The 25,541-nt window shown below is 43.4% G+C and overlaps 32 non-coding genes across 32 annotated transcripts; 26 read left to right on the top strand and 6 right to left on the bottom strand.

The window, feature by feature from the left end:
• The first annotated feature begins 251 nt into the window (after positions 1 to 251).
• On the top strand, positions 252 to 323 carry TRNAT-CGU (transfer RNA threonine (anticodon CGU)). Its single transcript has one exon. It is a non-coding gene; the product is annotated as a tRNA-Thr (tRNA).
• Positions 324 to 1,807: 1,484 nt separating this feature from the next.
• TRNAI-UAU (transfer RNA isoleucine (anticodon UAU)) lies at positions 1,808 to 1,902 on the bottom strand. Its single transcript has 2 exons — positions 1,865 to 1,902; positions 1,808 to 1,843 (listed from the first exon to the last, which is right to left on the bottom strand). It is a non-coding gene; the product is annotated as a tRNA-Ile (tRNA).
• Positions 1,903 to 2,382: 480 nt separating this feature from the next.
• TRNAS-GCU (transfer RNA serine (anticodon GCU)) lies at positions 2,383 to 2,459 on the top strand. The gene has a single exon. It is a non-coding gene; the product is annotated as a tRNA-Ser (tRNA).
• A 465-nt stretch (positions 2,460 to 2,924) lies between these two features.
• TRNAT-UGU (transfer RNA threonine (anticodon UGU)) lies at positions 2,925 to 2,996 on the top strand. Its single transcript has one exon. It is a non-coding gene; the product is annotated as a tRNA-Thr (tRNA).
• Positions 2,997 to 3,683: 687 nt separating this feature from the next.
• Positions 3,684 to 3,765, top strand: TRNAS-GCU (transfer RNA serine (anticodon GCU)). The gene has a single exon. It is a non-coding gene; the product is annotated as a tRNA-Ser (tRNA).
• Positions 3,766 to 4,311: 546 nt separating this feature from the next.
• TRNAT-CGU (transfer RNA threonine (anticodon CGU)) lies at positions 4,312 to 4,383 on the top strand. The gene has a single exon. It is a non-coding gene; the product is annotated as a tRNA-Thr (tRNA).
• A 1,484-nt stretch (positions 4,384 to 5,867) lies between these two features.
• Positions 5,868 to 5,962, bottom strand: TRNAI-UAU (transfer RNA isoleucine (anticodon UAU)). The gene is made up of 2 exons: positions 5,925 to 5,962; positions 5,868 to 5,903 (listed from the first exon to the last, which is right to left on the bottom strand). It is a non-coding gene; the product is annotated as a tRNA-Ile (tRNA).
• A 480-nt stretch (positions 5,963 to 6,442) lies between these two features.
• Positions 6,443 to 6,519, top strand: TRNAS-GCU (transfer RNA serine (anticodon GCU)). The gene has a single exon. It is a non-coding gene; the product is annotated as a tRNA-Ser (tRNA).
• Positions 6,520 to 6,984: 465 nt separating this feature from the next.
• Positions 6,985 to 7,056, top strand: TRNAT-UGU (transfer RNA threonine (anticodon UGU)). The gene has a single exon. It is a non-coding gene; the product is annotated as a tRNA-Thr (tRNA).
• A 687-nt stretch (positions 7,057 to 7,743) lies between these two features.
• TRNAS-GCU (transfer RNA serine (anticodon GCU)) lies at positions 7,744 to 7,825 on the top strand. Its single transcript has one exon. It is a non-coding gene; the product is annotated as a tRNA-Ser (tRNA).
• Positions 7,826 to 8,371: 546 nt separating this feature from the next.
• TRNAT-CGU (transfer RNA threonine (anticodon CGU)) lies at positions 8,372 to 8,443 on the top strand. Its single transcript has one exon. It is a non-coding gene; the product is annotated as a tRNA-Thr (tRNA).
• A 1,488-nt stretch (positions 8,444 to 9,931) lies between these two features.
• Positions 9,932 to 10,026, bottom strand: TRNAI-UAU (transfer RNA isoleucine (anticodon UAU)). Its single transcript has 2 exons — positions 9,989 to 10,026; positions 9,932 to 9,967 (listed from the first exon to the last, which is right to left on the bottom strand). It is a non-coding gene; the product is annotated as a tRNA-Ile (tRNA).
• Positions 10,027 to 10,506: 480 nt separating this feature from the next.
• TRNAS-GCU (transfer RNA serine (anticodon GCU)) lies at positions 10,507 to 10,583 on the top strand. Its single transcript has one exon. It is a non-coding gene; the product is annotated as a tRNA-Ser (tRNA).
• A 465-nt stretch (positions 10,584 to 11,048) lies between these two features.
• On the top strand, positions 11,049 to 11,120 carry TRNAT-UGU (transfer RNA threonine (anticodon UGU)). The gene has a single exon. It is a non-coding gene; the product is annotated as a tRNA-Thr (tRNA).
• A 687-nt stretch (positions 11,121 to 11,807) lies between these two features.
• On the top strand, positions 11,808 to 11,889 carry TRNAS-GCU (transfer RNA serine (anticodon GCU)). The gene has a single exon. It is a non-coding gene; the product is annotated as a tRNA-Ser (tRNA).
• Positions 11,890 to 12,435: 546 nt separating this feature from the next.
• Positions 12,436 to 12,507, top strand: TRNAT-CGU (transfer RNA threonine (anticodon CGU)). Its single transcript has one exon. It is a non-coding gene; the product is annotated as a tRNA-Thr (tRNA).
• A 1,488-nt stretch (positions 12,508 to 13,995) lies between these two features.
• Positions 13,996 to 14,090, bottom strand: TRNAI-UAU (transfer RNA isoleucine (anticodon UAU)). The gene is made up of 2 exons: positions 14,053 to 14,090; positions 13,996 to 14,031 (listed from the first exon to the last, which is right to left on the bottom strand). It is a non-coding gene; the product is annotated as a tRNA-Ile (tRNA).
• A 480-nt stretch (positions 14,091 to 14,570) lies between these two features.
• Positions 14,571 to 14,647, top strand: TRNAS-GCU (transfer RNA serine (anticodon GCU)). The gene has a single exon. It is a non-coding gene; the product is annotated as a tRNA-Ser (tRNA).
• Positions 14,648 to 15,112: 465 nt separating this feature from the next.
• Positions 15,113 to 15,184, top strand: TRNAT-UGU (transfer RNA threonine (anticodon UGU)). Its single transcript has one exon. It is a non-coding gene; the product is annotated as a tRNA-Thr (tRNA).
• A 687-nt stretch (positions 15,185 to 15,871) lies between these two features.
• TRNAS-GCU (transfer RNA serine (anticodon GCU)) lies at positions 15,872 to 15,953 on the top strand. The gene has a single exon. It is a non-coding gene; the product is annotated as a tRNA-Ser (tRNA).
• A 528-nt stretch (positions 15,954 to 16,481) lies between these two features.
• On the top strand, positions 16,482 to 16,553 carry TRNAT-CGU (transfer RNA threonine (anticodon CGU)). Its single transcript has one exon. It is a non-coding gene; the product is annotated as a tRNA-Thr (tRNA).
• Positions 16,554 to 18,041: 1,488 nt separating this feature from the next.
• Positions 18,042 to 18,136, bottom strand: TRNAI-UAU (transfer RNA isoleucine (anticodon UAU)). Its single transcript has 2 exons — positions 18,099 to 18,136; positions 18,042 to 18,077 (listed from the first exon to the last, which is right to left on the bottom strand). It is a non-coding gene; the product is annotated as a tRNA-Ile (tRNA).
• A 480-nt stretch (positions 18,137 to 18,616) lies between these two features.
• TRNAS-GCU (transfer RNA serine (anticodon GCU)) lies at positions 18,617 to 18,693 on the top strand. Its single transcript has one exon. It is a non-coding gene; the product is annotated as a tRNA-Ser (tRNA).
• Positions 18,694 to 19,158: 465 nt separating this feature from the next.
• Positions 19,159 to 19,230, top strand: TRNAT-UGU (transfer RNA threonine (anticodon UGU)). The gene has a single exon. It is a non-coding gene; the product is annotated as a tRNA-Thr (tRNA).
• Positions 19,231 to 19,917: 687 nt separating this feature from the next.
• On the top strand, positions 19,918 to 19,999 carry TRNAS-GCU (transfer RNA serine (anticodon GCU)). Its single transcript has one exon. It is a non-coding gene; the product is annotated as a tRNA-Ser (tRNA).
• Positions 20,000 to 20,563: 564 nt separating this feature from the next.
• Positions 20,564 to 20,645, top strand: TRNAS-GCU (transfer RNA serine (anticodon GCU)). The gene has a single exon. It is a non-coding gene; the product is annotated as a tRNA-Ser (tRNA).
• Positions 20,646 to 21,192: 547 nt separating this feature from the next.
• TRNAT-CGU (transfer RNA threonine (anticodon CGU)) lies at positions 21,193 to 21,264 on the top strand. Its single transcript has one exon. It is a non-coding gene; the product is annotated as a tRNA-Thr (tRNA).
• Positions 21,265 to 22,752: 1,488 nt separating this feature from the next.
• TRNAI-UAU (transfer RNA isoleucine (anticodon UAU)) lies at positions 22,753 to 22,847 on the bottom strand. The gene is made up of 2 exons: positions 22,810 to 22,847; positions 22,753 to 22,788 (listed from the first exon to the last, which is right to left on the bottom strand). It is a non-coding gene; the product is annotated as a tRNA-Ile (tRNA).
• A 480-nt stretch (positions 22,848 to 23,327) lies between these two features.
• On the top strand, positions 23,328 to 23,404 carry TRNAS-GCU (transfer RNA serine (anticodon GCU)). Its single transcript has one exon. It is a non-coding gene; the product is annotated as a tRNA-Ser (tRNA).
• A 465-nt stretch (positions 23,405 to 23,869) lies between these two features.
• Positions 23,870 to 23,941, top strand: TRNAT-UGU (transfer RNA threonine (anticodon UGU)). The gene has a single exon. It is a non-coding gene; the product is annotated as a tRNA-Thr (tRNA).
• A 687-nt stretch (positions 23,942 to 24,628) lies between these two features.
• TRNAS-GCU (transfer RNA serine (anticodon GCU)) lies at positions 24,629 to 24,710 on the top strand. Its single transcript has one exon. It is a non-coding gene; the product is annotated as a tRNA-Ser (tRNA).
• A 564-nt stretch (positions 24,711 to 25,274) lies between these two features.
• Positions 25,275 to 25,356, top strand: TRNAS-GCU (transfer RNA serine (anticodon GCU)). The gene has a single exon. It is a non-coding gene; the product is annotated as a tRNA-Ser (tRNA).
• Positions 25,357 to 25,541: the final 185 nt, after the last annotated feature.

Here is a 25,541-nt window from a genome sequence, read left to right as displayed (position 1 = left end):
ATGAACCTGTTCAGCATTGTACTCAATACATACATACCCGTAAAAGTACATACTCAAACGCATACCGACAATGTATCACCAACATAAGCACACACGCTTTCGCAAATCAGATGTATGATGACGTACTGAACACATGCAGAGATATACAGCCATTTTTACACAACCAGAAATTCATATACCTGGAGATCTACCTAGGTAAAACCCATGGTTTCTTTGCACTTTCTGTTGTTGGCTGTGAGCAAGCAGCAGGTGGCCTTGTAGCTCAGTGGCAGAGCACTGGTCTCGTAAACCAGGGGCCATGAGTTCAAACCTCATCAGGGCCTCGGGCGGATTATTTTCAAAAAGCATGGGGAAGAGAAGCCAGAGTTGCACCATCTACAGAGAACCTTTTATGACGGGATGCATCCTCATAATTGAAGTCTTCCACAGAAGGAGTGAAATAGAGTTCGAGAGGAAGGCCTAATGTTTTCAGGCAAAGACTGACAAAAACCTTGCAATGTCGCATGTAGCTGCTTTGGTGAAAAGACTGTTCAAGTTCACAATGCAACGGAGGGGTGTTCCCCATCTCCATACAATCATCTCTTTGATAATGTAAACGTGCCAGGCGTGTTGAAAGACAAAGACAGACACAACCGCACATACCAGTTGAAGAAAGACAGCCAGCAAACACATTTGTATAGAGGTAAGCAAGCCTCAATTAGAGATGTGAGTCCCTCCGTTTCTGCGGGAGTCCACAAGTTTAATAAAAAATGAACACATATCTTTCATGTTCTAATGATTACCAATCTTTCTGATTAGCTCTGCATAGCTCCAATGGCTATGTGTGTGTGTGTGTGTGTATGTGCCCGTGTGTGTAGGGGAAGGGGTCGGTAGATGTGTTCACGCAGAGCAAGTTGCATACATCGCCAACAGCCATTCTCTCCTGCTCCTGTGCATCCAGTTCGGAAGCGAACCCACCCAATTGTTCTATATGTCTGCTACCCTGACCGCATTCACACATCATTGGCTATTAGTATGCAGCTTGTGGGCGCTGTCAATGGGATATAAGCACCATTCCCCATGTCTGCAATAGCTAGACCAGATTCTGAGGTATGATGAGCAGTGGTCCAGGCACTTCGCCTGACGAACGCCTGACAAACGCCGGGCCTAGCCCTGAGGGGCCTAACTGGGCATGGCCCTGTGTAAGGTAGGGTGAGCAGGGGACCACTTGCAACTAACCTTCGGCACCAATCAGGCATGGAGAGGTCTGTGCAAATGCCCAGCCCTTTAGCAATCTCGATCTGCAAAACCTTCAACTCCTAATTCTCATGGCTCCCAGAAGCCCTAGCCCATATGCAAATGAGGCGAGTTCCTATCAGCATCCTTGTTCTGCTTGATTTTATCAAAGTGACTGCCTGATTAGTGAAAGGGTATTTATTCTCAGAGGTTTGCTTCAAAGGCGATAATGCAGTAAATAGACAACATTATTCTTTGTAAGTTGATATTGTCTCCTGGATCCTACTCCAGTAACCCTTTTTCTACCTTTACAAATGTCTTCCGTAAGTGGTGCTCAGCAGAAAATGGAGTATAATAACAGTTGACATTTTTTATTTTCTGTTCTATTTTCAAAAACCCTCCGTAGCTGTATTTAAAGCGCAAACACCCCATAAATAACTTGCAATGAGTATTCCATGTCTAAAAGGCAGAGGAGCTGTCATACAACATTAACTGACAATCAAGGAAACCTTGAGGTGAACCAAAAAATGTCCAGAACATTTATTGGTTCAATAATTCAGTTTTGAGGTGAATTAGTAAAAAGTTCCAAAGTTGCTCCAGGTGAGGCTTGAACTCACAACCTCGGCATTGCTCACTGCATGTACTGCTGTATAAGTACCGCGCGCTAACCGATTGCGCCACTGGAGCTGCTGTGTTTTGGTTTTCGACATGAAACTACACCCACAAACACACACACAAGTGTACAAAAGCACCCACAAGCTCTGGCATTGTCTTTTTAGCTGACACCAAATTATGGGTGCCTTGTAGTGCCCATATTGTGCCACTGGAGCTTACCTTTTAGCCTGATATACACTTTGCCACTGATGTTCAGCCAATGGTGCAGTCAAATGTCCCTTCTACATTTTTGTCATGCTGCAGGCAGTGCCACTGGAGCCAGCATGATGCTCTTCCTCATATTCAACACGTGTCAATTGAAACACCTCCCAATGTCATCTTGGCGATGCCTATAAACACCCCAGGACTTTGATGAATTTTTCTCAACAGCAAGTGAGGCAGTTTTCCTGCAAACGGCTGGATGTACCTCAACAAGGAACGCATTGTGGTTCTATTTTGAAGATGTTTGTGTTATTACCTGTAAAGACTTGAATGCCTAACATAATCCCTGTAGACGAGGTGGCCGAGTGGTTAAGGCGATGGACTGCTAATCTACTGTACACGCGTGGTTTCGAATCCCACCTTTGTCGATTTTAACTTTTGAAATCTTTTTTAAACATCTGCATTGCTCTAAGCACCATTGCCATTGGCTTTCAAAGAACATACAGACAAAAGTGAAAATATGCATGTTAGTTGATTAAGAAGGACACAAACAAGGTTGTCGTGTTACTGGCAGGAATGCAATCTGCTGTGCTTGACTACCCTTTGAGCCAGAATCCGGATAGAAATTTAAAAAAGCAAAGGTAATATCCATATTGTCTCTCTGCTGCCATGTACATGTTTTTTTCAACTTTCACGCATCACATCTCCTCATTAGTCACCCTAAAATTGCACGGAATACGCACAAATTAGCTGCTCCTCAAAAAATCGGCCAGAAAAAAACAGGTCAAATCACAATCATATACATACATTCTCACACACCCTTCAAATATGTCTACCCAGTAAACATCATGTTGTGTGCTCGTTGTGTTGCTGTTATGCGTCGTAACCTGAGGGGCTCTGTAGCTCAGTGGCAGAGCACTGGTCTTGTAAACCAGGGGTCGTGAGTTCGATCCTCATCAGGGCCTCCAAATGGTAATTTTCTTGAACATTGTTGAATAGGAACTGATATTGCACATTGTACCTGTGCAACCTTTTACCAATGGATTCGGGCCTATAACAAAGCCACAAGCGCAAGGTGTCTGAATAGTCTGTGGGGAAGGTCGGCTTTCTGGACCTAATTTCTTCAAGAAAAAGACCTTGATAATCTTGTGATGACAGATGCAGATGATCACGGTGAAGCCCTTACTCTATTGAACAGTACAGCGGTTCTGGGTTGCACGCCTTTCTCTATTTTCAGGGACGTTGATGTGGCAAAATTTAATTGGAAAAGGGTTATTGCCATCACTCACTATTTAAATTCAATGACATCACAGGAAGCAGCAGCATCTGAACTTTGATCTTGGCTGGAAACGTTGAATGATGCCAAACACTGGGAAACTGGAGCTTGCGTTATGCTGGTTTTACTACTAATGGTGTGCCATACGGAAGCTCAAGCACCTTCCTCTGGATTAGTGTTGTGAACCCTCCAGGAGCTCTTGTTATATTTTTCTGAACTTCAACTTGATGTGTTTATCTATCAATGGCCGGGTAAGGAAGAACGAGTCAACGATCTTGTTTCTACTATGACAAACATGATCTATTTTTCACTGACTTTGCACCACCATTGTTTTATCTCTTCTTTAAGCATGGGACTCGAGCACCGTTCCCAAACAGACGAGGTGGCCGAGTGGTTAAGGCGATGGACTGCTAATCCATTGTGCTCTGCACGCGTGGGTTCGAATCCCACCTTCGTCGTATTTTTTCTTTATAGTCTGCATTTAAACATAGACCAAAGTCTTTCAACCTCCCTGTGAAAGACAGGAATGAGTACAGATATGGAAATAGAGATGTAAAAATAAGTTCATTGGTGCAGGCGGAGAATGAAATTAGTCAAAGACTTTCCTCGTAGGTTTCCATTCTTTACTATTATAGGAGCCAAAATCAGCGCAGTTAGTAAACTCCCAAGCTTACATCCCAAATTCTTTTTTCTTTTAGTTGTCTGCCTTTTACATGTTCCTTTTGCCATCATTCTGACCTGCTATCTAAACTCATGAACCTGTTCAGCATTGTACTCAATACATACATACCCGTAAAAGTACATACTCAAACGCATACCGACAATGTATCACCAACATAAGCACACACGCTTTCGCAAATCAGATGTATGATGACGTACTGAACACATGCAGAGATATACAGCCATTTTTACACAACCAGAAATTCATATACCTGGAGATCTACCTAGGTAAAACCCATGGTTTCTTTGCACTTTCTGTTGTTGGCTGTGAGCAAGCAGCAGGTGGCCTTGTAGCTCAGTGGCAGAGCACTGGTCTCGTAAACCAGGGGCCATGAGTTCAAACCTCATCAGGGCCTCGGGCGGATTATTTTCAAAAAGCATGGGGAAGAGAAGCCAGAGTTGCACCATCTACAGAGAACCTTTTATGACGGGATGCATCCTCATAATTGAAGTCTTCCACAGAAGGAGTGAAATAGAGTTCGAGAGGAAGGCCTAATGTTTTCAGGCAAAGACTGACAAAAACCTTGCAATGTCGCATGTAGCTGCTTTGGTGAAAAGACTGTTCAAGTTCACAATGCAACGGAGGGGTGTTCCCCATCTCCATACAATCATCTCTTTGATAATGTAAACGTGCCAGGCGTGTTGAAAGACAAAGACAGACACAACCGCACATACCAGTTGAAGAAAGACAGCCAGCAAACACATTTGTATAGAGGTAAGCAAGCCTCAATTAGAGATGTGAGTCCCTCCGTTTCTGCGGGAGTCCACAAGTTTAATAAAAAATGAACACATATCTTTCATGTTCTAATGATTACCAATCTTTCTGATTAGCTCTGCATAGCTCCAATGGCTATGTGTGTGTGTGTGTGTGTATGTGCCCGTGTGTGTAGGGGAAGGGGTCGGTAGATGTGTTCACGCAGAGCAAGTTGCATACATCGCCAACAGCCATTCTCTCCTGCTCCTGTGCATCCAGTTCGGAAGCGAACCCACCCAATTGTTCTATATGTCTGCTACCCTGACCGCATTCACACATCATTGGCTATTAGTATGCAGCTTGTGGGCGCTGTCAATGGGATATAAGCACCATTCCCCATGTCTGCAATAGCTAGACCAGATTCTGAGGTATGATGAGCAGGGGTCCAGGCACTTCGCCTGACGAACGCCTGACAAACGCCGGGCCTAGCCCTGAGGGGCCTAACTGGGCATGGCCCTGTGTAAGGTAGGGTGAGCAGGGGACCACTTGCAACTAACCTTCGGCACCAATCAGGCATGGAGAGGTCTGTGCAAATGCCCAGCCCTTTAGCAATCTCGATCTGCAAAACCTTCAACTCCTAATTCTCATGGCTCCCAGAAGCCCTAGCCCATATGCAAATGAGGCGAGTTCCTATCAGCATCCTTGTTCTGCTTGATTTTATCAAAGTGACTGCCTGATTAGTGAAAGGGTATTTATTCTCAGAGGTTTGCTTCAAAGGCGATAATGCAGTAAATAGACAACATTATTCTTTGTAAGTTGATATTGTCTCCTGGATCCTACTCCAGTAACCCTTTTTCTACCTTTACAAATGTCTTCCGTAAGTGGTGCTCAGCAGAAAATGGAGTATAATAACAGTTGACATTTTTTATTTTCTGTTCTATTTTCAAAAACCCTCCGTAGCTGTATTTAAAGCGCAAACACCCCATAAATAACTTGCAATGAGTATTCCATGTCTAAAAGGCAGAGGAGCTGTCATACAACATTAACTGACAATCAAGGAAACCTTGAGGTGAACCAAAAAATGTCCAGAACATTTATTGGTTCAATAATTCAGTTTTGAGGTGAATTAGTAAAAAGTTCCAAAGTTGCTCCAGGTGAGGCTTGAACTCACAACCTCGGCATTGCTCACTGCATGTACTGCTGTATAAGTACCGCGCGCTAACCGATTGCGCCACTGGAGCTGCTGTGTTTTGGTTTTCGACATGAAACTACACCCACAAACACACACACAAGTGTACAAAAGCACCCACAAGCTCTGGCATTGTCTTTTTAGCTGACACCAAATTATGGGTGCCTTGTAGTGCCCATATTGTGCCACTGGAGCTTACCTTTTAGCCTGATATACACTTTGCCACTGATGTTCAGCCAATGGTGCAGTCAAATGTCCCTTCTACATTTTTGTCATGCTGCAGGCAGTGCCACTGGAGCCAGCATGATGCTCTTCCTCATATTCAACACGTGTCAATTGAAACACCTCCCAATGTCATCTTGGCGATGCCTATAAACACCCCAGGACTTTGATGAATTTTTCTCAACAGCAAGTGAGGCAGTTTTCCTGCAAACGGCTGGATGTACCTCAACAAGGAACGCATTGTGGTTCTATTTTGAAGATGTTTGTGTTATTACCTGTAAAGACTTGAATGCCTAACATAATCCCTGTAGACGAGGTGGCCGAGTGGTTAAGGCGATGGACTGCTAATCTACTGTACACGCGTGGTTTCGAATCCCACCTTTGTCGATTTTAACTTTTGAAATCTTTTTTAAACATCTGCATTGCTCTAAGCACCATTGCCATTGGCTTTCAAAGAACATACAGACAAAAGTGAAAATATGCATGTTAGTTGATTAAGAAGGACACAAACAAGGTTGTCGTGTTACTGGCAGGAATGCAATCTGCTGTGCTTGACTACCCTTTGAGCCAGAATCCGGATAGAAATTTAAAAAAGCAAAGGTAATATCCATATTGTCTCTCTGCTGCCATGTACATGTTTTTTTCAACTTTCACGCATCACATCTCCTCATTAGTCACCCTAAAATTGCACGGAATACGCACAAATTAGCTGCTCCTCAAAAAATCGGCCAGAAAAAAACAGGTCAAATCACAATCATATACATACATTCTCACACACCCTTCAAATATGTCTACCCAGTAAACATCATGTTGTGTGCTCGTTGTGTTGCTGTTATGCGTTGTAACCTGAGGGGCTCTGTAGCTCAGTGGCAGAGCACTGGTCTTGTAAACCAGGGGTCGTGAGTTCGATCCTCATCAGGGCCTCCAAATGGTAATTTTCTTGAACATTGTTGAATAGGAACTGATATTGCACATTGTACCTGTGCAACCTTTTACCAATGGATTCGGGCCTATAACAAAGCCACAAGCGCAAGGTGTCTGAATAGTCTGTGGGGAAGGTCGGCTTTCTGGACCTAATTTCTTCAAGAAAAAGACCTTGATAATCTTGTGATGACAGATGCAGATGATCACGGTGAAGCCCTTACTCTATTGAACAGTACAGCGGTTCTGGGTTGCACGCCTTTCTCTATTTTCAGGGACGTTGATGTGGCAAAATTTAATTGGAAAAGGGTTATTGCCATCACTCACTATTTAAATTCAATGACATCACAGGAAGCAGCAGCATCTGAACTTTGATCTTGGCTGGAAACGTTGAATGATGCCAAACACTGGGAAACTGGAGCTTGCGTTATGCTGGTTTTACTACTAATGGTGTGCCATACGGAAGCTCAAGCACCTTCCTCTGGATTAGTGTTGTGAACCCTCCAGGAGCTCTTGTTATATTTTTCTGAACTTCAACTTGATGTGTTTATCTATCAATGGCCGGGTAAGGAAGAACGAGTCAACGATCTTGTTTCTATTATGACAAACATGATCTCTTTTTCACTGACTTTGCACCACCATTGTTTTATCTCTTCTTTAAGCATGGGACTCGAGCACCGTTCCCGAACAGACGAGGTGGCCGAGTGGTTAAGGCGATGGACTGCTAATCCATTGTGCTCTGCACGCGTGGGTTCGAATCCCACCTTCGTCGTATTTTTTCTTTATAGTCTGCATTTAAACATAGACCAAAGTCTTTCAACCTCCCTGTGAAAGACAGGAATGAGTACAGATATGGAAATAGAGATGTAAAAATAAGTTCATTGGTGCAGGCGGAGAATGAAATTAGTCAAAGACTTTCCTTGTAGGTTTCCATTCTTTACTATTATAGGAGCCAAAATCAGCGCAGTTAGTAAACTCCCAAGCTTACATCCCAAATTCTTTTTTCTTTTAGTTGTCTGCCTTTTACATGTTCCTTTTGCCATCATTCTGACCTGCTATCTAAACTCATGAACCTGTTCAGCATTGTACTCAATACATACATACCCGTAAAAGTACATACTCAAACGCATACCGACAATGTATCACCAACATAAGCACACACGCTTTCGCAAATCAGATGTATGATGACGTACTGAACACATGCAGAGATATACAGCCATTTTTACACAACCAGAAATTCATATACCTGGAGATCTACCTAGGTAAAACCCATGGTTTCTTTGCACTTTCTGTTGTTGGCTGTGAGCAAGCAGCAGGTGGCCTTGTAGCTCAGTGGCAGAGCACTGGTCTCGTAAACCAGGGGTCATGAGTTCAAACCTCATCAGGGCCTCGGGCGGATTATTTTCAAAAAGCACGGGGAAGAGAAGCCAGAGTTGCACCATCTACAGAGAACCTTTTATGACGGGATGCATCCTCATAATTGAAGTCTTCCACAGAAGGAGTGAAATAGAGTTCGAGAGGAAGGCCTAATGTTTTCAGGCAAAGACTGACAAAAACCTTGCAATGTCGCATGTAGCTGCTTTGGTGAAAAGACTGTTCAAGTTCACAATGCAACGGAGGGGTGTTCCCCATCTCCATACAATCATCTCTTTGATAATGTAAACGTGCCAGGCGTGTTGAAAGACAAAGACAGACACAACCGCACATACCAGTTGAAGAAAGACAGCCAGCAAACACATTTGTATAGAGGTAAGCAAGCCTCAATTAGAGATGTGAGTCCCTCCGTTTCTGCGGGAGTCCACAAGTTTAATAAAAAATGAACACATATCTTTCATGTTCTAATGATTACCAATCTTTCTGATTAGCTCTGCATAGCTCCAATGGCTATGTGTGTGTGTGTGTGTGTATGTGCCCGTGTGTGTAGGGGAAGGGGTCGGTAGATGTGTTCACGCAGAGCAAGTTGCATACATCGCCAACAGCCATTCTCTCCTGCTCCTGTGCATCCAGTTCGGAAGCGAACCCACCCAATTGTTCTATATGTCTGCTACCCTGACCGCATTCACACATCATTGGCTATTAGTATGCAGCTTGTGGGCGCTGTCAATGGGATATAAGCACCATTCCCCATGTCTGCAATAGCTAGACCAGATTCTGAGGTATGATGAGCAGGGGTCCAGGCACTTCGCCTGACGAACGCCGGGCTTAGCCCTGCCGGGCCTAGCCCTGAGGGGCCTAACTGGGCATGGCCCTGTGTAAGGTAGGGTGAGCAGGGGACCACTTGCAACTAACCTTCGGCACCAATCAGGCATGGAGAGGTCTGTGCAAATGCCCAGCCCTTTAGCAATCTCGATCTGCAAAACCTTCAACTCCTAATTCTCATGGCTCCCAGAAGCCCTAGCCCATATGCAAATGAGGCGAGTTCCTATCAGCATCCTTGTTCTGCTTGATTTTATCAAAGTGACTGCCTGATTAGTGAAAGGGTATTTATTCTCAGAGGTTTGCTTCAAAGGCGATAATGCAGTAAATAGACAACATTATTCTTTGTAAGTTGATATTGTCTCCTGGATCCTACTCCAGTAACCCTTTTTCTACCTTTACAAATGTCTTCCGTAAGTGGTGCTCAGCAGAAAATGGAGTATAATAACAGTTGACATTTTTTATTTTCTGTTCTATTTTCAAAAACCCTCCGTAGCTGTATTTAAAGCGCAAACACCCCATAAATAACTTGCAATGAGTATTCCATGTCTAAAAGGCAGAGGAGCTGTCATACAACATTAACTGACAATCAAGGAAACCTTGAGGTGAACCAAAAAATGTCCAGAACATTTATTGGTTCAATAATTCAGTTTTGAGGTGAATTAGTAAAAAGTTCCAAAGTTGCTCCAGGTGAGGCTTGAACTCACAACCTCGGCATTGCTCACTGCATGTACTGCTGTATAAGTACCGCGCGCTAACCGATTGCGCCACTGGAGCTGCTGTGTTTTGGTTTTCGACATGAAACTACACCCACAAACACACACACAAGTGTACAAAAGCACCCACAAGCTCTGGCATTGTCTTTTTAGCTGACACCAAATTATGGGTGCCTTGTAGTGCCCATATTGTGCCACTGGAGCTTACCTTTTAGCCTGATATACACTTTGCCACTGATGTTCAGCCAATGGTGCAGTCAAATGTCCCTTCTACATTTTTGTCATGCTGCAGGCAGTGCCACTGGAGCCAGCATGATGCTCTTCCTCATATTCAACACGTGTCAATTGAAACACCTCCCAATGTCATCTTGGCGATGCCTATAAACACCCCAGGACTTTGATGAATTTTTCTCAACAGCAAGTGAGGCAGTTTTCCTGCAAACGGCTGGATGTACCTCAACAAGGAACGCATTGTGGTTCTATTTTGAAGATGTTTGTGTTATTACCTGTAAAGACTTGAATGCCTAACATAATCCCTGTAGACGAGGTGGCCGAGTGGTTAAGGCGATGGACTGCTAATCTACTGTACACGCGTGGTTTCGAATCCCACCTTTGTCGATTTTAACTTTTGAAATCTTTTTTAAACATCTGCATTGCTCTAAGCACCATTGCCATTGGCTTTCAAAGAACATACAGACAAAAGTGAAAATATGCATGTTAGTTGATTAAGAAGGACACAAACAAGGTTGTCGTGTTACTGGCAGGAATGCAATCTGCTGTGCTTGACTACCCTTTGAGCCAGAATCCGGATAGAAATTTAAAAAAGCAAAGGTAATATCCATATTGTCTCTCTGCTGCCATGTACATGTTTTTTTCAACTTTCACGCATCACATCTCCTCATTAGTCACCCTAAAATTGCACGGAATACGCACAAATTAGCTGCTCCTCAAAAAATCGGCCAGAAAAAAACAGGTCAAATCACAATCATATACATACATTCTCACACACCCTTCAAATATGTCTACCCAGTAAACATCATGTTGTGTGCTCGTTGTGTTGCTGTTATGCGTCGTAACCTGAGGGGCTCTGTAGCTCAGTGGCAGAGCACTGGTCTTGTAAACCAGGGGTCGTGAGTTCGATCCTCATCAGGGCCTCCAAATGGTAATTTTCTTGAACATTGTTGAATAGGAATTGATATTGCACATTGTACCTGTGCAACCTTTTACCAATGGATTCGGGCCTATAACAAAGCCACAAGCGCAAGGTGTCTGAATAGTCTGTGGGGAAGGTCGGCTTTCTGGACCTAATTTCTTCAAGAAAAAGACCTTGATAATCTTGTGATGACAGATGCAGATGATCACGGTGAAGCCCTTACTCTATTGAACAGTACAGCGGTTCTGGGTTGCACGCCTTTCTCTATTTTCAGGGACGTTGATGTGGCAAAATTTAATTGGAAAAGGGTTATTGCCATCACTCACTATTTAAATTCAATGACATCACAGGAAGCAGCAGCATCTGAACTTTGATCTTGGCTGGAAACGTTGAATGATGCCAAACACTGGGAAACTGGAGCTTGCGTTATGCTGGTTTTACTACTAATGGTGTGCCATACGGAAGCTCAAGCACCTTCCTCTGGATTAGTGTTGTGAACCCTCCAGGAGCTCTTGTTATATTTTTCTGAACTTCAACTTGATGTGTTTATCTATCAATGGCCGGGTAAGGAAGAACGAGTCAACGATCTTGTTTCTATTATGACAAACATGATCTATTTTTCACTGACTTTGCACCACCATTGTTTTATCTCTTCTTTAAGCATGGGACTCGAGCACCGTTCCCGAACAGACGAGGTGGCCGAGTGGTTAAGGGGATGGACTGCTAATCCATTGTGCTCTGCACGCGTGGGTTCGAATCCCACCTTCGTCGTATTTTTTCTTTATAGTCTGCATTTAAACATAGACCAAAGTCTTTCAACCTCCCTGTGAAAGACAGGAATGAGTACAGATATGGAAATAGAGATGTAAAAATAAGTTCATTGGTGCAGGCGGAGAATGAAATTAGTCAAAGACTTTCCTCGTAGGTTTCCATTCTTTACTATTATAGGAGCCAAAATCAGCGCAGTTAGTAAACTCCCAAGCTTACATCCCAAATTCTTTTTTCTTTTAGTTGTCTGCCTTTTACATGTTCCTTTTGCCATCATTCTGACCTGCTATCTAAACTCATGAACCTGTTCAGCATTGTACTCAATACATACATACCCGTAAAAGTACATACTCAAACGCATACCGACAATGTATCACCAACATAAGCACACACGCTTTCGCAAATCAGATGTATGATGACGTACTGAACACATGCAGAGATATACAGCCATTTTTACACAACCAGAAATTCATATACCTGGAGATCTACCTAGGTAAAACCCATGGTTTCTTTGCACTTTCTGTTGTTGGCTGTGAGCAAGCAGCAGGTGGCCTTGTAGCTCAGTGGCAGAGCACTGGTCTCGTAAACCAGGGGTCATGAGTTCAAACCTCATCAGGGCCTCGGGCGGATTATTTTCAAAAAGCACGGGGAAGAGAAGCCAGAGTTGCACCATCTACAGAGAACCTTTTATGACGGGATGCATCCTCATAATTGAAGTCTTCCACAGAAGGAGTGAAATAGAGTTCGAGAGGAAGGCCTAATGTTTTCAGGCAAAGACTGACAAAAACCTTGCAATGTCGCATGTAGCTGCTTTGGTGAAAAGACTGTTCAAGTTCACAATGCAACGGAGGGGTGTTCCCCATCTCCATACAATCATCTCTTTGATAATGTAAACGTGCCAGGCGTGTTGAAAGACAAAGACAGACACAACCGCACATACCAGTTGAAGAAAGACAGCCAGCAAACACATTTGTATAGAGGTAAGCAAGCCTCAATTAGAGATGTGAGTCCCTCCGTTTCTGCGGGAGTCCACAAGTTTAATAAAAAATGAACACATATCTTTCATGTTCTAATGATTACCAATCTTTCTGATTAGCTCTGCATAGCTCCAATGGCTATGTGTGTGTGTGTGTGTGTATGTGCCCGTGTGTGTAGGGGAAGGGGTCGGTAGATGTGTTCACGCAGAGCAAGTTGCATACATCGCCAAAAGCCATTCTCTCCTGCTCCTGTGCATCCAGTTCGGAAGCGAACCCACCCAATTGTTCTATATGTCTGCTACCCTGACCGCATTCACACATCATTGGCTATTAGTATGCAGCTTGTGGGCGCTGTCAATGGGATATAAGCACCATTCCCCATGTCTGCAATAGCTAGACCAGATTCTGAGGTATGATGAGCAGGGGTCCAGGCACTTCGCCTGACGAACGCCGGGCTTAGCCCTGCCGGGCCTAGCCCTGAGGGGCCTAACTGGGCATGGCCCTGTGTAAGGTAGGGTGAGCAGGGGACCACTTGCAACTAACCTTCGGCACCAATCAGGCATGGAGAGGTCTGTGCAAATGCCCAGCCCTTTAGCAATCTCGATCTGCAAAACCTTCAACTCCTAATTCTCATGGCTCCCAGAAGCCCTAGCCCATATGCAAATGAGGCGAGTTCCTATCAGCATCCTTGTTCTGCTTGATTTTATCAAAGTGACTGCCTGATTAGTGAAAGGGTATTTATTCTCAGAGGTTTGCTTCAAAGGCGATAATGCAGTAAATAGACAACATTATTCTTTGTAAGTTGATATTGTCTCCTGGATCCTACTCCAGTAACCCTTTTTCTACCTTTACAAATGTCTTCCGTAAGTGGTGCTCAGCAGAAAATGGAGTATAATAACAGTTGACATTTTTTATTTTCTTTTCTATTTTCAAAAACCCTCCGTAGCTGTATTTAAAGCGCAAACACCCCATAAATAACTTGCAAAGTGTATTCCATGTCTAAAAGGCAGAGGAGCTGTCATACAACATTAACTGACAATCAAGGAAACCTTGAGGTGAACCAAAAAATGTCCAGAACATTTATTGGTTCAATAATTCAGTTTTGAGGTGAATTAGTAAAAAGTTCCAAAGTTGCTCCAGGTGAGGCTTGAACTCACAACCTCGGCATTGCTCACTGCATGTACTGCTGTATAAGTACCGAGAGCTAACCGATTGCGCCACTGGAGCTGCTGTGTTTTGGTTTTCGACATGAAACTACACCCACAAACACACACACAAGTGTACAAAAGCACCCACAAGCTCTGGCATTGTCTTTTTAGCTGACACCAAATTATGGGTGCCTTGTAGTGCCCATATTGTGCCACTGGAGCTTACCTTTTAGCCTGATATACACTTTGCCACTGATGTTCAGCCAATGGTGCAGTCAAATGTCCCTTCTACATTTTTGTCATGCTGCAGGCAGTGCCACTGGAGCCAGCATGATGCTCTTCCTCATATTCAACACGTGTCAATTGAAACACCTCCCAATGTCATCTTGGCGATGCCTATAAACACCCCAGGACTTTGATGAATTTTTCTCAACAGCAAGTGAGGCAGTTTTCCTGCAAACGGCTGGATGTACCTCAACAAGGAACGCATTGTGGTTCTATTTTGAAGATGTTTGTGTTATTACCTGTAAAGACTTGAATGCCTAACATAATCCCTGTAGACGAGGTGGCCGAGTGGTTAAGGCGATGGACTGCTAATCTACTGTACACGCGTGGTTTCGAATCCCACCTTTGTCGATTTTAACTTTTGAAATCTTTTTTAAACATCTGCATTGCTCTAAGCACCATTGCCATTGGCTTTCAAAGAACATACAGACAAAAGTGAAAATATGCATGTTAGTTGATTAAGAAGGACACAAACAAGGTTGTCGTGTTACTGGCAGGAATGCAATCTGCTGTGCTTGACTACCCTTTGAGCCAGAATCCGGATAGAAATTTAAAAAAGCAAAGGTAATATCCATATTGTCTCTCTGCTGCCATGTACATGTTTTTTTCAACTTTCACGCATCACATCTCCTCATTAGTCACCCTAAAATTCCACGGAATACGCACAAATTAGCTGCTCCTCAAAAAATCGGCCAGAAAAAAACAGGTCAAATCACAATCATATACATACATTCTCATACACCCTTCAAATATGTCTACCCAGTAAACATCATGTTGTGTGCTCGTTGTGTTGCTGTTATGCGTTGTAACCTGAGGGGCTCTGTAGCTCAGTGGCAGAGCACTGGTCTTGTAAACCAGGGGTCGTGAGTTCGATCCTCATCAGGGCCTCCAAATGGTAATTTTCTTGAACATTGTTGAATAGGAACTGATATTGCACATTGTACCTGTGCAACCTTTTACCAATGGATTCGGGCCTATAACAAAGCCACAAGCGCAAGGTGTCTGAATAGTCTGTGGGGAAGGTCGGCTTTCTGGACCTAATTTCTTCAAGAAAAAGACCTTGATAATCTTGTGATGACAGATGCAGATGATCACGGTGAAGCCCTTACTCTATTGAACAGTACAGCGGTTCTGGGTTGCACGCCTTTCTCTATTTTCAGGGACGTTGATGTGGCAAAATTTAATTGGAAAAGGGTTATTGCCATCACTCACTATTTAAATTCAATGACATCACAGGAAGCAGCAGCATCTGAACTTTGATCTTGGCTGGAAACGTTGAATGATGCCAAACACTGGGAAACTGGAGCTTGCGTTATGCTGGTTTTACTACTAATGGTGTGCCATACGGAAGCTCAAGCACCTTCCTCTGGATTAGTGTTGTGAACCCTCCAGGAGCTCTTGTTATATTTTTCTGAACTTCAACTTGATGTGTTTATCTATCAATGGCCGGGTAAGGAAGAACGAGTCAACGATCTTGTTTCTATTATGACAAACATGATCTATTTTTCACTGACTTTGCACCACCATTGTTTTATCTCTTCTTTAAGCATGGGACTCGAGCACTGTTCCCAAACAGACGAGGTGGCCGAGTGGTTAAGGCGATGGACTGCTAATCCATTGTGCTCTGCACGCGTGGGTTCGAATCCCACCTTAGTCTGCATTTAAACATAGACCAAAGTCTTTCAACCTCCCTGTGAAAGACAGGAATGAGTACAGATATGGAAATAGAGATGTAAAAATAAGTTCATTGGTGCAGGCGGAGAATGAAATTAGTCAAAGACTTTCCTCGTAGGTTTCCATTCTTTACTATTATAGGAGCCAAAATCAGCGCAGTTAGTAAACTCCCAAGCTTACATCCCAAATTCTTTTTTCTTTTAGTTGTCTGCCTTTTACATGTTCCTTTTGCCATCATTCTGACCTGCTATCTAAACTCATGAACCTGTTCAGCATTGTACTCAATACATACATACCCGTAAAAGTACATACTCAAACGCATACCGACAATGTATCACCAACATAAGCACACACGCTTTCGCAAATCAGATGTATGATGACGTACTGAACACATGCAGAGATATAACAGCCATTTTTACACAACCAGAAATTCATATACCTGGAGATCTACCTAGGTAAAACCCATGGTTTCTTTGCACTTTCTGTTGTTGGCTGTGAGCAAGCAGCAGGTGGCCTTGTAGCTCAGTGGCAGAGCACTGGTCTCGTAAACCAGGGGTCATGAGTTCAAACCTCATCAGGGCCTCGGGCGGATTATTTTCAAAAAGCACGGGGAAGAGAAGCCAGAGTTGCACCATCTACAGAGAACCTTTTATGACGGGATGCATCCTCATAATTGAAGTCTTCCACAGAAGGAGTGAAATAGAGTTCGAGAGGAAGGCCTAATGTTTTCAGGCAAAGACTGACAAAAACCTTGCAATGTCGCATGTAGCTGCTTTGGTGAAAAGACTGTTCAAGTTCACAATGCAACGGAGGGGTGTTCCCCATCTCCATACAATCATCTCTTTGATAATGTAAACGTGCCAGGCGTGTTGAAAGACAAAGACAGACACAACCGCACATACCAGTTGAAGAAAGACAGCCAGCAAACACATTTGTATAGAGGTAAGCAAGCCTCAATTAGAGATGTGAGTCCCTCCGTTTCTGCGGGAGTCCACAAGTTTAATAAAAAATGAACACATATCTTTCATGTTCTAATGATTACCAATCTTTCTGATTAGCTCTGCATAGCTCCAATGGCTATGTGTGTGTGTGTGTGTGTATGTGCCCGTGTGTGTAGGGGAAGGGGTCGGTAGATGTGTTCACGCAGAGCAAGTTGCATACATCGCCAACAGCCATTCTCTCCTGCTCCTGTGCATCCAGTTCGGAAGCGAACCCACCCAATTGTTCTATATGTCTGCTACCCTGACCGCATTCACACATCATTGGCTATTAGTATGCAGCTTGTGGGCGCTGTCAATGGGATATAAGCACCATTCCCCATGTCTGCAATAGCTAGACCAGATTCTGAGGTATGATGAGCAGGGGTCCAGGCACTTCGCCTGACAAACGCCGGGCTTAGCCCTGCCGGGCCTAGCCCTGAGGGGCCTAACTGGGCATGGCCCTGTGTAAGGTAGGGTGAGCAGGGGACCACTTGCAACTAACCTTCGGCACCAATCAGGCATGGAGAGGTCTGTGCAAATGCCCAGCCCTTTAGCAATCTCGATCTGCAAAACCTTCAACTCCTAATTCTCATGGCTCCCAGAAGCCCTAGCCCATATGCAAATGAGGCGAGTTCCTATCAGCATCCTTGTTCTGCTTGATTTTATCAAAGTGACTGCCTGATTAGTGAAAGGGTATTTATTCTCAGAGGTTTGCTTCAAAGGCGATAATGCAGTAAATAGACAACATTATTCTTTGTAAGTTGATATTGTCTCCTGGATCCTACTCCAGTAACCCTTTTTCTACCTTTACAAATGTCTTCCGTAAGTGGTGCTCAGCAGAAAATGGAGTATAATAACAGTTGACATTTTTTATTTTCTGTTCTATTTTCAAAAACCCTCCGTAGCTGTATTTAAAGCGCAAACACCCCATAAATAACTTGCAATGAGTATTCCATGTCTAAAAGGCAGAGGAGCTGTCATACAACATTAACTGACAATCAAGGAAACCTTGAGGTGAACCAAAAAATGTCCAGAACATTTATTGGTTCAATAATTCAGTTTTGAGGTGAATTAGTAAAAAGTTCCAAAGTTGCTCCAGGTGAGGCTTGAACTCACAACCTCGGCATTGCTCACTGCATGTACTGCTGTATAAGTACCGCGCGCTAACCGATTGCGCCACTGGAGCTGCTGTGCTTTGGTTTTCGACATGAAACTACACCCACAAACACACACACAAGTGTACAAAAGCACCCACAAGCTCTGGCATTGTCTTTTTAGCTGACACCAAATTATGGGTGCCTTGTAGTGCCCATATTGTGCCACTGGAGCTTACCTTTTAGCCTGATATACACTTTGCCACTGATGTTCAGCCAATGGTGCAGTCAAATGTCCCTTCTACATTTTTGTCATGCTGCAGGCAGTGCCACTGGAGCCAGCATGATGCTCTTCCTCATATTCAACACGTGTCAATTGAAACACCTCCCAATGTCATCTTGGCGATGCCTATAAACACCCCAGGACTTTGATGAATTTTTCTCAACAGCAAGTGAGGCAGTTTTCCTGCAAACGGCTGGATGTACCTCAACAAGGAACGCATTGTGGTTCTATTTTGAAGATGTTTGTGTTATTACCTGTAAAGACTTGAATGCCTAAAATAATCCCTGTAGACAAGGTGGCCGAGTGGTTAAGGCGATGGACTGCTAATCTACTGTACACGCGTGGTTTCGAATCCCACCTTTGTCGATTTAAACTTTTGAAATCTTTTTTAAACATCTGCATTGCTCTAAGCACCATTGCCATTGGCTTTCAAAGAACATACAGACAAAAGTGAAAATATGCATGTTAGTTGATTAAGAAGGACACAAACAAGGTTGTCGTGTTACTGGCAGGAATGCAATCTGCTGTGCTTGACTACCCTTTGAGCCAGAATCCGGATAGAAATTTAAAAAAGCAAAGGTAATATCCATATTGTCTCTCTGCTGCCATGTACATGTTTTTTTCAACTTTCACGCATCACATCTCCTCATTAGTCACCCTAAAATTGCACGGAATACGCACAAATTAGCTGCTCCTCAAAAAATCGGCCAGAAAAAAACAGGTCAAATCACAATCATATACATACATTCTCACACACCCTTCAAATATGTCTACCCAGTAAACATCATGTTGTGTGCTCGTTGTGTTGCTGTTATGTGTCGTACCCTGAGGGGCTCTGTAGCTCAGTGGCAGAGCACTGGTCTTGTAAACCAGGGGTCGTGAGTTCGATCCTCATCAGGGCCTCCAAATGGTAATTTTCTTGAACATTGTTGAATAGGAACTGATATTGCACATTGTACCTGTGCAACCTTTTACCAATGGATTCGGGCCTATAACAAAGCCACAAGCACAAGGTGTCTGAATAGTCTGTGGGGAAGGTCGGCTTTCTGGACCTAATTTCTTCAAGAAAAAGACCTTGATAATTTTGTGATGACAGATGCAGATGATCACGGTGAAGCCCTTACTCTATTGAACAGTACAGCGGTTCTGGGTTGCACGCCTTTCTCTATTTTCAGGGACGTTGATGTGGCAAAATTTAATTGGAAAAGGGTTATTGCCATCACTCACTATTTAAATTCAATGACATCACAGGAAGCAGCAGCATCTGAACTTTGATCTTGGCTGGAAACGTTGAATGATGCCAAACACTGGGAAACTGGAGCTTGCGTTATGCTGGTTTTACTACTAATGGTGTGCCATACGGAAGCTCAAGCACCTTCCTCTGGATTAGTGTTGTGAACCCTCCAGGAGCTCTTGTTATATTTTTCTGAACTTCAACTTGATGTGTTTATCTATCAATGGCCGGGTAAGGAAGAACGAGTCAACGATCTTGTTTCTATTATGACAAACATGATCTATTTTTCACTGACTTTGCACCACCATTGTTTTATCTCTTCTTTAAGCATGGGACTCGAGCACCGTCCCCAAACAGACGAGGTGGCCGAGTGGTTAAGGCGATGGACTGCTAATCCATTGTGCTCTGCACGCGTGGGTTCGAATCCCACCTTCGTCGTATTTTTTCTTTATAGTCTGCATTTAAACATAGACCATAGAAAAAGACCTTGATAATCTTGTGATGACAGATGCAGATGATCACGGTGAAGCCCTTACTCTATTGAACAGTACAGCGGTTCTGGGTTGCACGCCTTTCTCTATTTTCAGGGACGTTGATGTGGCAAAATTTAATTGGAAAAGGGTTATTGCCATCACTCAATATTTAAATTCAATGACATCACAGGAAGCAGCAGCATCTGAACTTTGATCTTGGCTGGAAACGTTGAATGATGCCAAACACTGGGAAACTGGAGCTTGCGTTATGCTGGTTTTACTACTAATGGTGTGCCATACGGAAGCTCAAGCACCTTCCTCTGGATTAGTGTTGTGAACCCTCCAGGAGCTCTTGTTATATTTTTCTGAACTTCAACTTGATGTGTTTATCTATCAATGGCCGGGTAAGGAAGAACGAGTCAACGATCTTGTTTCTATTATGACAAACATGATCTATTTTTCACTGACTTTGCACCACCATTGTTTTATCTCTTCTTTAAGCATGGGACTCGAGCACTGTTCCCAAACAGACGAGGTGGCCGAGTGGTTAAGGCGATGGACTGCTAATCCATTGTGCTCTGCACGCGTGGGTTCGAATCCCACCTTCGTCGTATTTTTTCTTTATAGTCTGCATTTAAACATAGACCAAAGTCTTTCAACCTCCCTGTGAAAGACAGGAATGAGTACAGATATGGAAATAGAGATGTAAAAATAAGTTCATTGGTGCAGGCGGAGAATGAAATTAGTCAAAGACTTTCCTCGTAGGTTTCCATTCTTTACTATTATAGGAGCCAAAATCAGCGCAGTTAGTAAACTCCCAAGCTTACATCCCAAATTCTTTTTTCTTTTAGTTGTCTGCCTTTTACATGTTCCTTTTGCCATCATTCTGACCTGCTATCTAAACTCATGAACCTGTTCAGCATTGTACTCAATACATACATACCCGTAAAAGTACATACTCAAACGCATACCGACAATGTATCACCAACATAAGCACACACGCTTTCGCAAATCAGATGTATGATGACGTACTGAACACATGCAGAGATATAACAGCCATTTTTACACAACCAGAAATTCATATACCTGGAGATCTACCTAGGTAAAACCCATGGTTTCTTTGCACTTTCTGTTGTTGGCTGTGAGCAAGCAGCAGGTGGCCTTGTAGCTCAGTGGCAGAGCACTGGTCTCGTAAACCAGGGGTCATGAGTTCAAACCTCATCAGGGCCTCGGGCGGATTATTTTCAAAAAGCACGGGGAAGAGAAGCCAGAGTTGCACCATCTACAGAGAACCTTTTATGACGGGATGCATCCTCATAATTGAAGTCTTCCACAGAAGGAGTGAAATAGAGTTCGAGAGGAAGGCCTAATGTTTTCAGGCAAAGACTGACAAAAACCTTGCAATGTCGCATGTAGCTGCTTTGGTGAAAAGACTGTTCAAGTTCACAATGCAACGGAGGGGTGTTCCCCATCTCCATACAATCATCTCTTTGATAATGTAAACGTGCCAGGCGTGTTGAAAGACAAAGACAGACACAACCGCACATACCAGTTGAAGAAAGACAGCCAGCAAACACATTTGTATAGAGGTAAGCAAGCCTCAATTAGAGATGTGAGTCCCTCCGTTTCTGCGGGAGTCCACAAGTTTAATAAAAAATGAACACATATCTTTCATGTTCTAATGATTACCAATCTTTCTGATTAGCTCTGCATAGCTCCAATGGCTATGTGTGTGTGTGTGTGTGTATGTGCCCGTGTGTGTAGGGGAAGGGGTCGGTAGATGTGTTCACGCAGAGCAAGTTGCATACATCGCCAACAGCCATTCTCTCCTGCTCCTGTGCATCCAGTTCGGAAGCGAACCCACCCAATTGTTCTATATGTCTGCTACCCTGACCGCATTCACACATCATTGGCTATTAGTATGCAGCTTGTGGGCGCTGTCAATGGGATATAAGCACCATTCCCCATGTCTGCAATAGCTAGACCAGATTCTGAGGTATGATGAGCAGGGGTCCAGGCACTTCGCCTGACAAACGCCGGGCTTAGCCCTGCCGGGCCTAGCCCTGAGGGGCCTAACTGGGCATGGCCCTGTGTAAGGTAGGGTGAGCAGGGGACCACTTGCAACTAACCTTCGGCACCAATCAGGCATGGAGAGGTCTGTGCAAATGCCCAGCCCTTTAGCAATCTCGATCTGCAAAACCTTCAACTCCTAATTCTCATGGCTCCCAGAAGCCCTAGCCCATATGCAAATGAGGCGAGTTCCTATCAGCATCCTTGTTCTGCTTGATTTTATCAAAGTGACTGCCTGATTAGTGAAAGGGTATTTATTCTCAGAGGTTTGCTTCAAAGGCGATAATGCAGTAAATAGACAACATTATTCTTTGTAAGTTGATATTGTCTCCTGGATCCTACTCCAGTAACCCTTTTTCTACCTTTACAAATGTCTTCCGTAAGTGGTGCTCAGCAGAAAATGGAGTATAATAACAGTTGACATTTTTTATTTTCTGTTCTATTTTCAAAAACCCTCCGTAGCTGTATTTAAAGCGCAAACACCCCATAAATAACTTGCAATGAGTATTCCATGTCTAAAAGGCAGAGGAGCTGTCATACAACATTAACTGACAATCAAGGAAACCTTGAGGTGAACCAAAAAATGTCCAGAACATTTATTGGTTCAATAATTCAGTTTTGAGGTGAATTAGTAAAAAGTTCCAAAGTTGCTCCAGGTGAGGCTTGAACTCACAACCTCGGCATTGCTCACTGCATGTACTGCTGTATAAGTACCGCGCGCTAACCGATTGCGCCACTGGAGCTGCTGTGCTTTGGTTTTCGACATGAAACTACACCCACAAACACACACACAAGTGTACAAAAGCACCCACAAGCTCTGGCATTGTCTTTTTAGCTGACACCAAATTATGGGTGCCTTGTAGTGCCCATATTGTGCCACTGGAGCTTACCTTTTAGCCTGATATACACTTTGCCACTGATGTTCAGCCAATGGTGCAGTCAAATGTCCCTTCTACATTTTTGTCATGCTGCAGGCAGTGCCACTGGAGCCAGCATGATGCTCTTCCTCATATTCAACACGTGTCAATTGAAACACCTCCCAATGTCATCTTGGCGATGCCTATAAACACCCCAGGACTTTGATGAATTTTTCTCAACAGCAAGTGAGGCAGTTTTCCTGCAAACGGCTGGATGTACCTCAACAAGGAACGCATTGTGGTTCTATTTTGAAGATGTTTGTGTTATTACCTGTAAAGACTTGAATGCCTAAAATAATCCCTGTAGACAAGGTGGCCGAGTGGTTAAGGCGATGGACTGCTAATCTACTGTACACGCGTGGTTTCGAATCCCACCTTTGTCGATTTAAACTTTTGAAATCTTTTTTAAACATCTGCATTGCTCTAAGCACCATTGCCATTGGCTTTCAAAGAACATACAGACAAAAGTGAAAATATGCATGTTAGTTGATTAAGAAGGACACAAACAAGGTTGTCGTGTTACTGGCAGGAATGCAATCTGCTGTGCTTGACTACCCTTTGAGCCAGAATCCGGATAGAAATTTAAAAAAGCAAAGGTAATATCCATATTGTCTCTCTGCTGCCATGTACATGTTTTTTTCAACTTTCACGCATCACATCTCCTCATTAGTCACCCTAAAATTGCACGGAATACGCACAAATTAGCTGCTCCTCAAAAAATCGGCCAGAAAAAAACAGGTCAAATCACAATCATATACATACATTCTCACACACCCTTCAAATATGTCTACCCAGTAAACATCATGTTGTGTGCTCGTTGTGTTGCTGTTATGTGTCGTACCCTGAGGGGCTCTGTAGCTCAGTGGCAGAGCACTGGTCTTGTAAACCAGGGGTCGTGAGTTCGATCCTCATCAGGGCCTCCAAATGGTAATTTTCTTGAACATTGTTGAATAGGAACTGATATTGCACATTGTACCTGTGCAACCTTTTACCAATGGATTCGGGCCTATAACAAAGCCACAAGCACAAGGTGTCTGAATAGTCTGTGGGGAAGGTCGGCTTTCTGGACCTAATTTCTTCAAGAAAAAGACCTTGATAATTTTGTGATGACAGATGCAGATGATCACGGTGAAGCCCTTACTCTATTGAACAGTACAGCGGTTCTGGGTTGCACGCCTTTCTCTATTTTCAGGGACGTTGATGTGGCAAAATTTAATTGGAAAAGGGTTATTGCCATCACTCACTATTTAAATTCAATGACATCACAGGAAGCAGCAGCATCTGAACTTTGATCTTGGCTGGAAACGTTGAATGATGCCAAACACTGGGAAACTGGAGCTTGCGTTATGCTGGTTTTACTACTAATGGTGTGCCATACGGAAGCTCAAGCACCTTCCTCTGGATTAGTGTTGTGAACCCTCCAGGAGCTCTTGTTATATTTTTCTGAACTTCAACTTGATGTGTTTATCTATCAATGGCCGGGTAAGGAAGAACGAGTCAACGATCTTGTTTCTATTATGACAAACATGATCTATTTTTCACTGACTTTGCACCACCATTGTTTTATCTCTTCTTTAAGCATGGGACTCGAGCACCGTTCCCAAACAGACGAGGTGGCCGAGTGGTTAAGGCGATGGACTGCTAATCCATTGTGCTCTGCACGCGTGGGTTCGAATCCCACCTTCGTCGTATTTTTTCTTTATAGTCTGCATTTAAACATAGACCATAGAAAAAGACCTTGATAATCTTGTGATGACAGATGCAGATGATCACGGTGAAGCCCTTACTCTATTGAACAGTACAGCGGTTCTGGGTTGCACGCCTTTCTCTATTTTCAGGGACGTTGATGTGGCAAAATTTAATTGGAAAAGGGTTATTGCCATCACTCAATATTTAAATTCAATGACATCACAGGAAGCAGCAGCATCTGAACTTTGATCTTGGCTGGAAACGTTGAATGATGCCAAACACTGGGAAACTGGAGCTTGCGTTATGCTGGTTTTACTACTAATGGTGTGCCATACGGAAGCTCAAGCACCTTCCTCTGGATTAGTGTTGTGAACCCTCCAGGAGCTCTTGTTATATTTTTCTGAACTTCAACTTGATGTGTTTATCTATCAATGGCCGGGTAAGGAAGAACGAGTCAACGATCTTGTTTCTATTATGACAAACATGATCTATTTTTCACTGACTTTGCACCACCATTGTTTTATCTCTTCTTTAAGCATGGGACTCGAGCACTGTTCCCAAACAGACGAGGTGGCCGAGTGGTTAAGGCGATGGACTGCTAATCCATTGTGCTCTGCACGCGTGGGTTCGAATCCCACCTTCGTCGTATTTTTTCTTTATAGTCTGCATTTAAACATAGACCAAAGTCTTTCAACCTCCCTGTGAAAGACAGGAATGAGTACAGATATGGAAATAGAGATGTAAAAATAAGTTCATTGGTGCAGGCGGAGAATGAAATTAGTCAAAGACTTTCCTTGTAGGTTTCCATTCTTTACTATTATAGGAGCCAAA

The sequence above is a fragment of the Ambystoma mexicanum genome, chromosome 13, assembly GCF_040938575.1.
Source record: "Ambystoma mexicanum isolate Mex_15411 chromosome 13, UKY_AmexF1_1, whole genome shotgun sequence".
Lineage (NCBI taxonomy): Eukaryota > Metazoa > Chordata > Amphibia > Caudata > Ambystomatidae > Ambystoma > Ambystoma mexicanum.
Note: the sequence above shows the minus strand (reverse complement) of the source record. Positions and strands in the feature narration are given on the sequence as shown.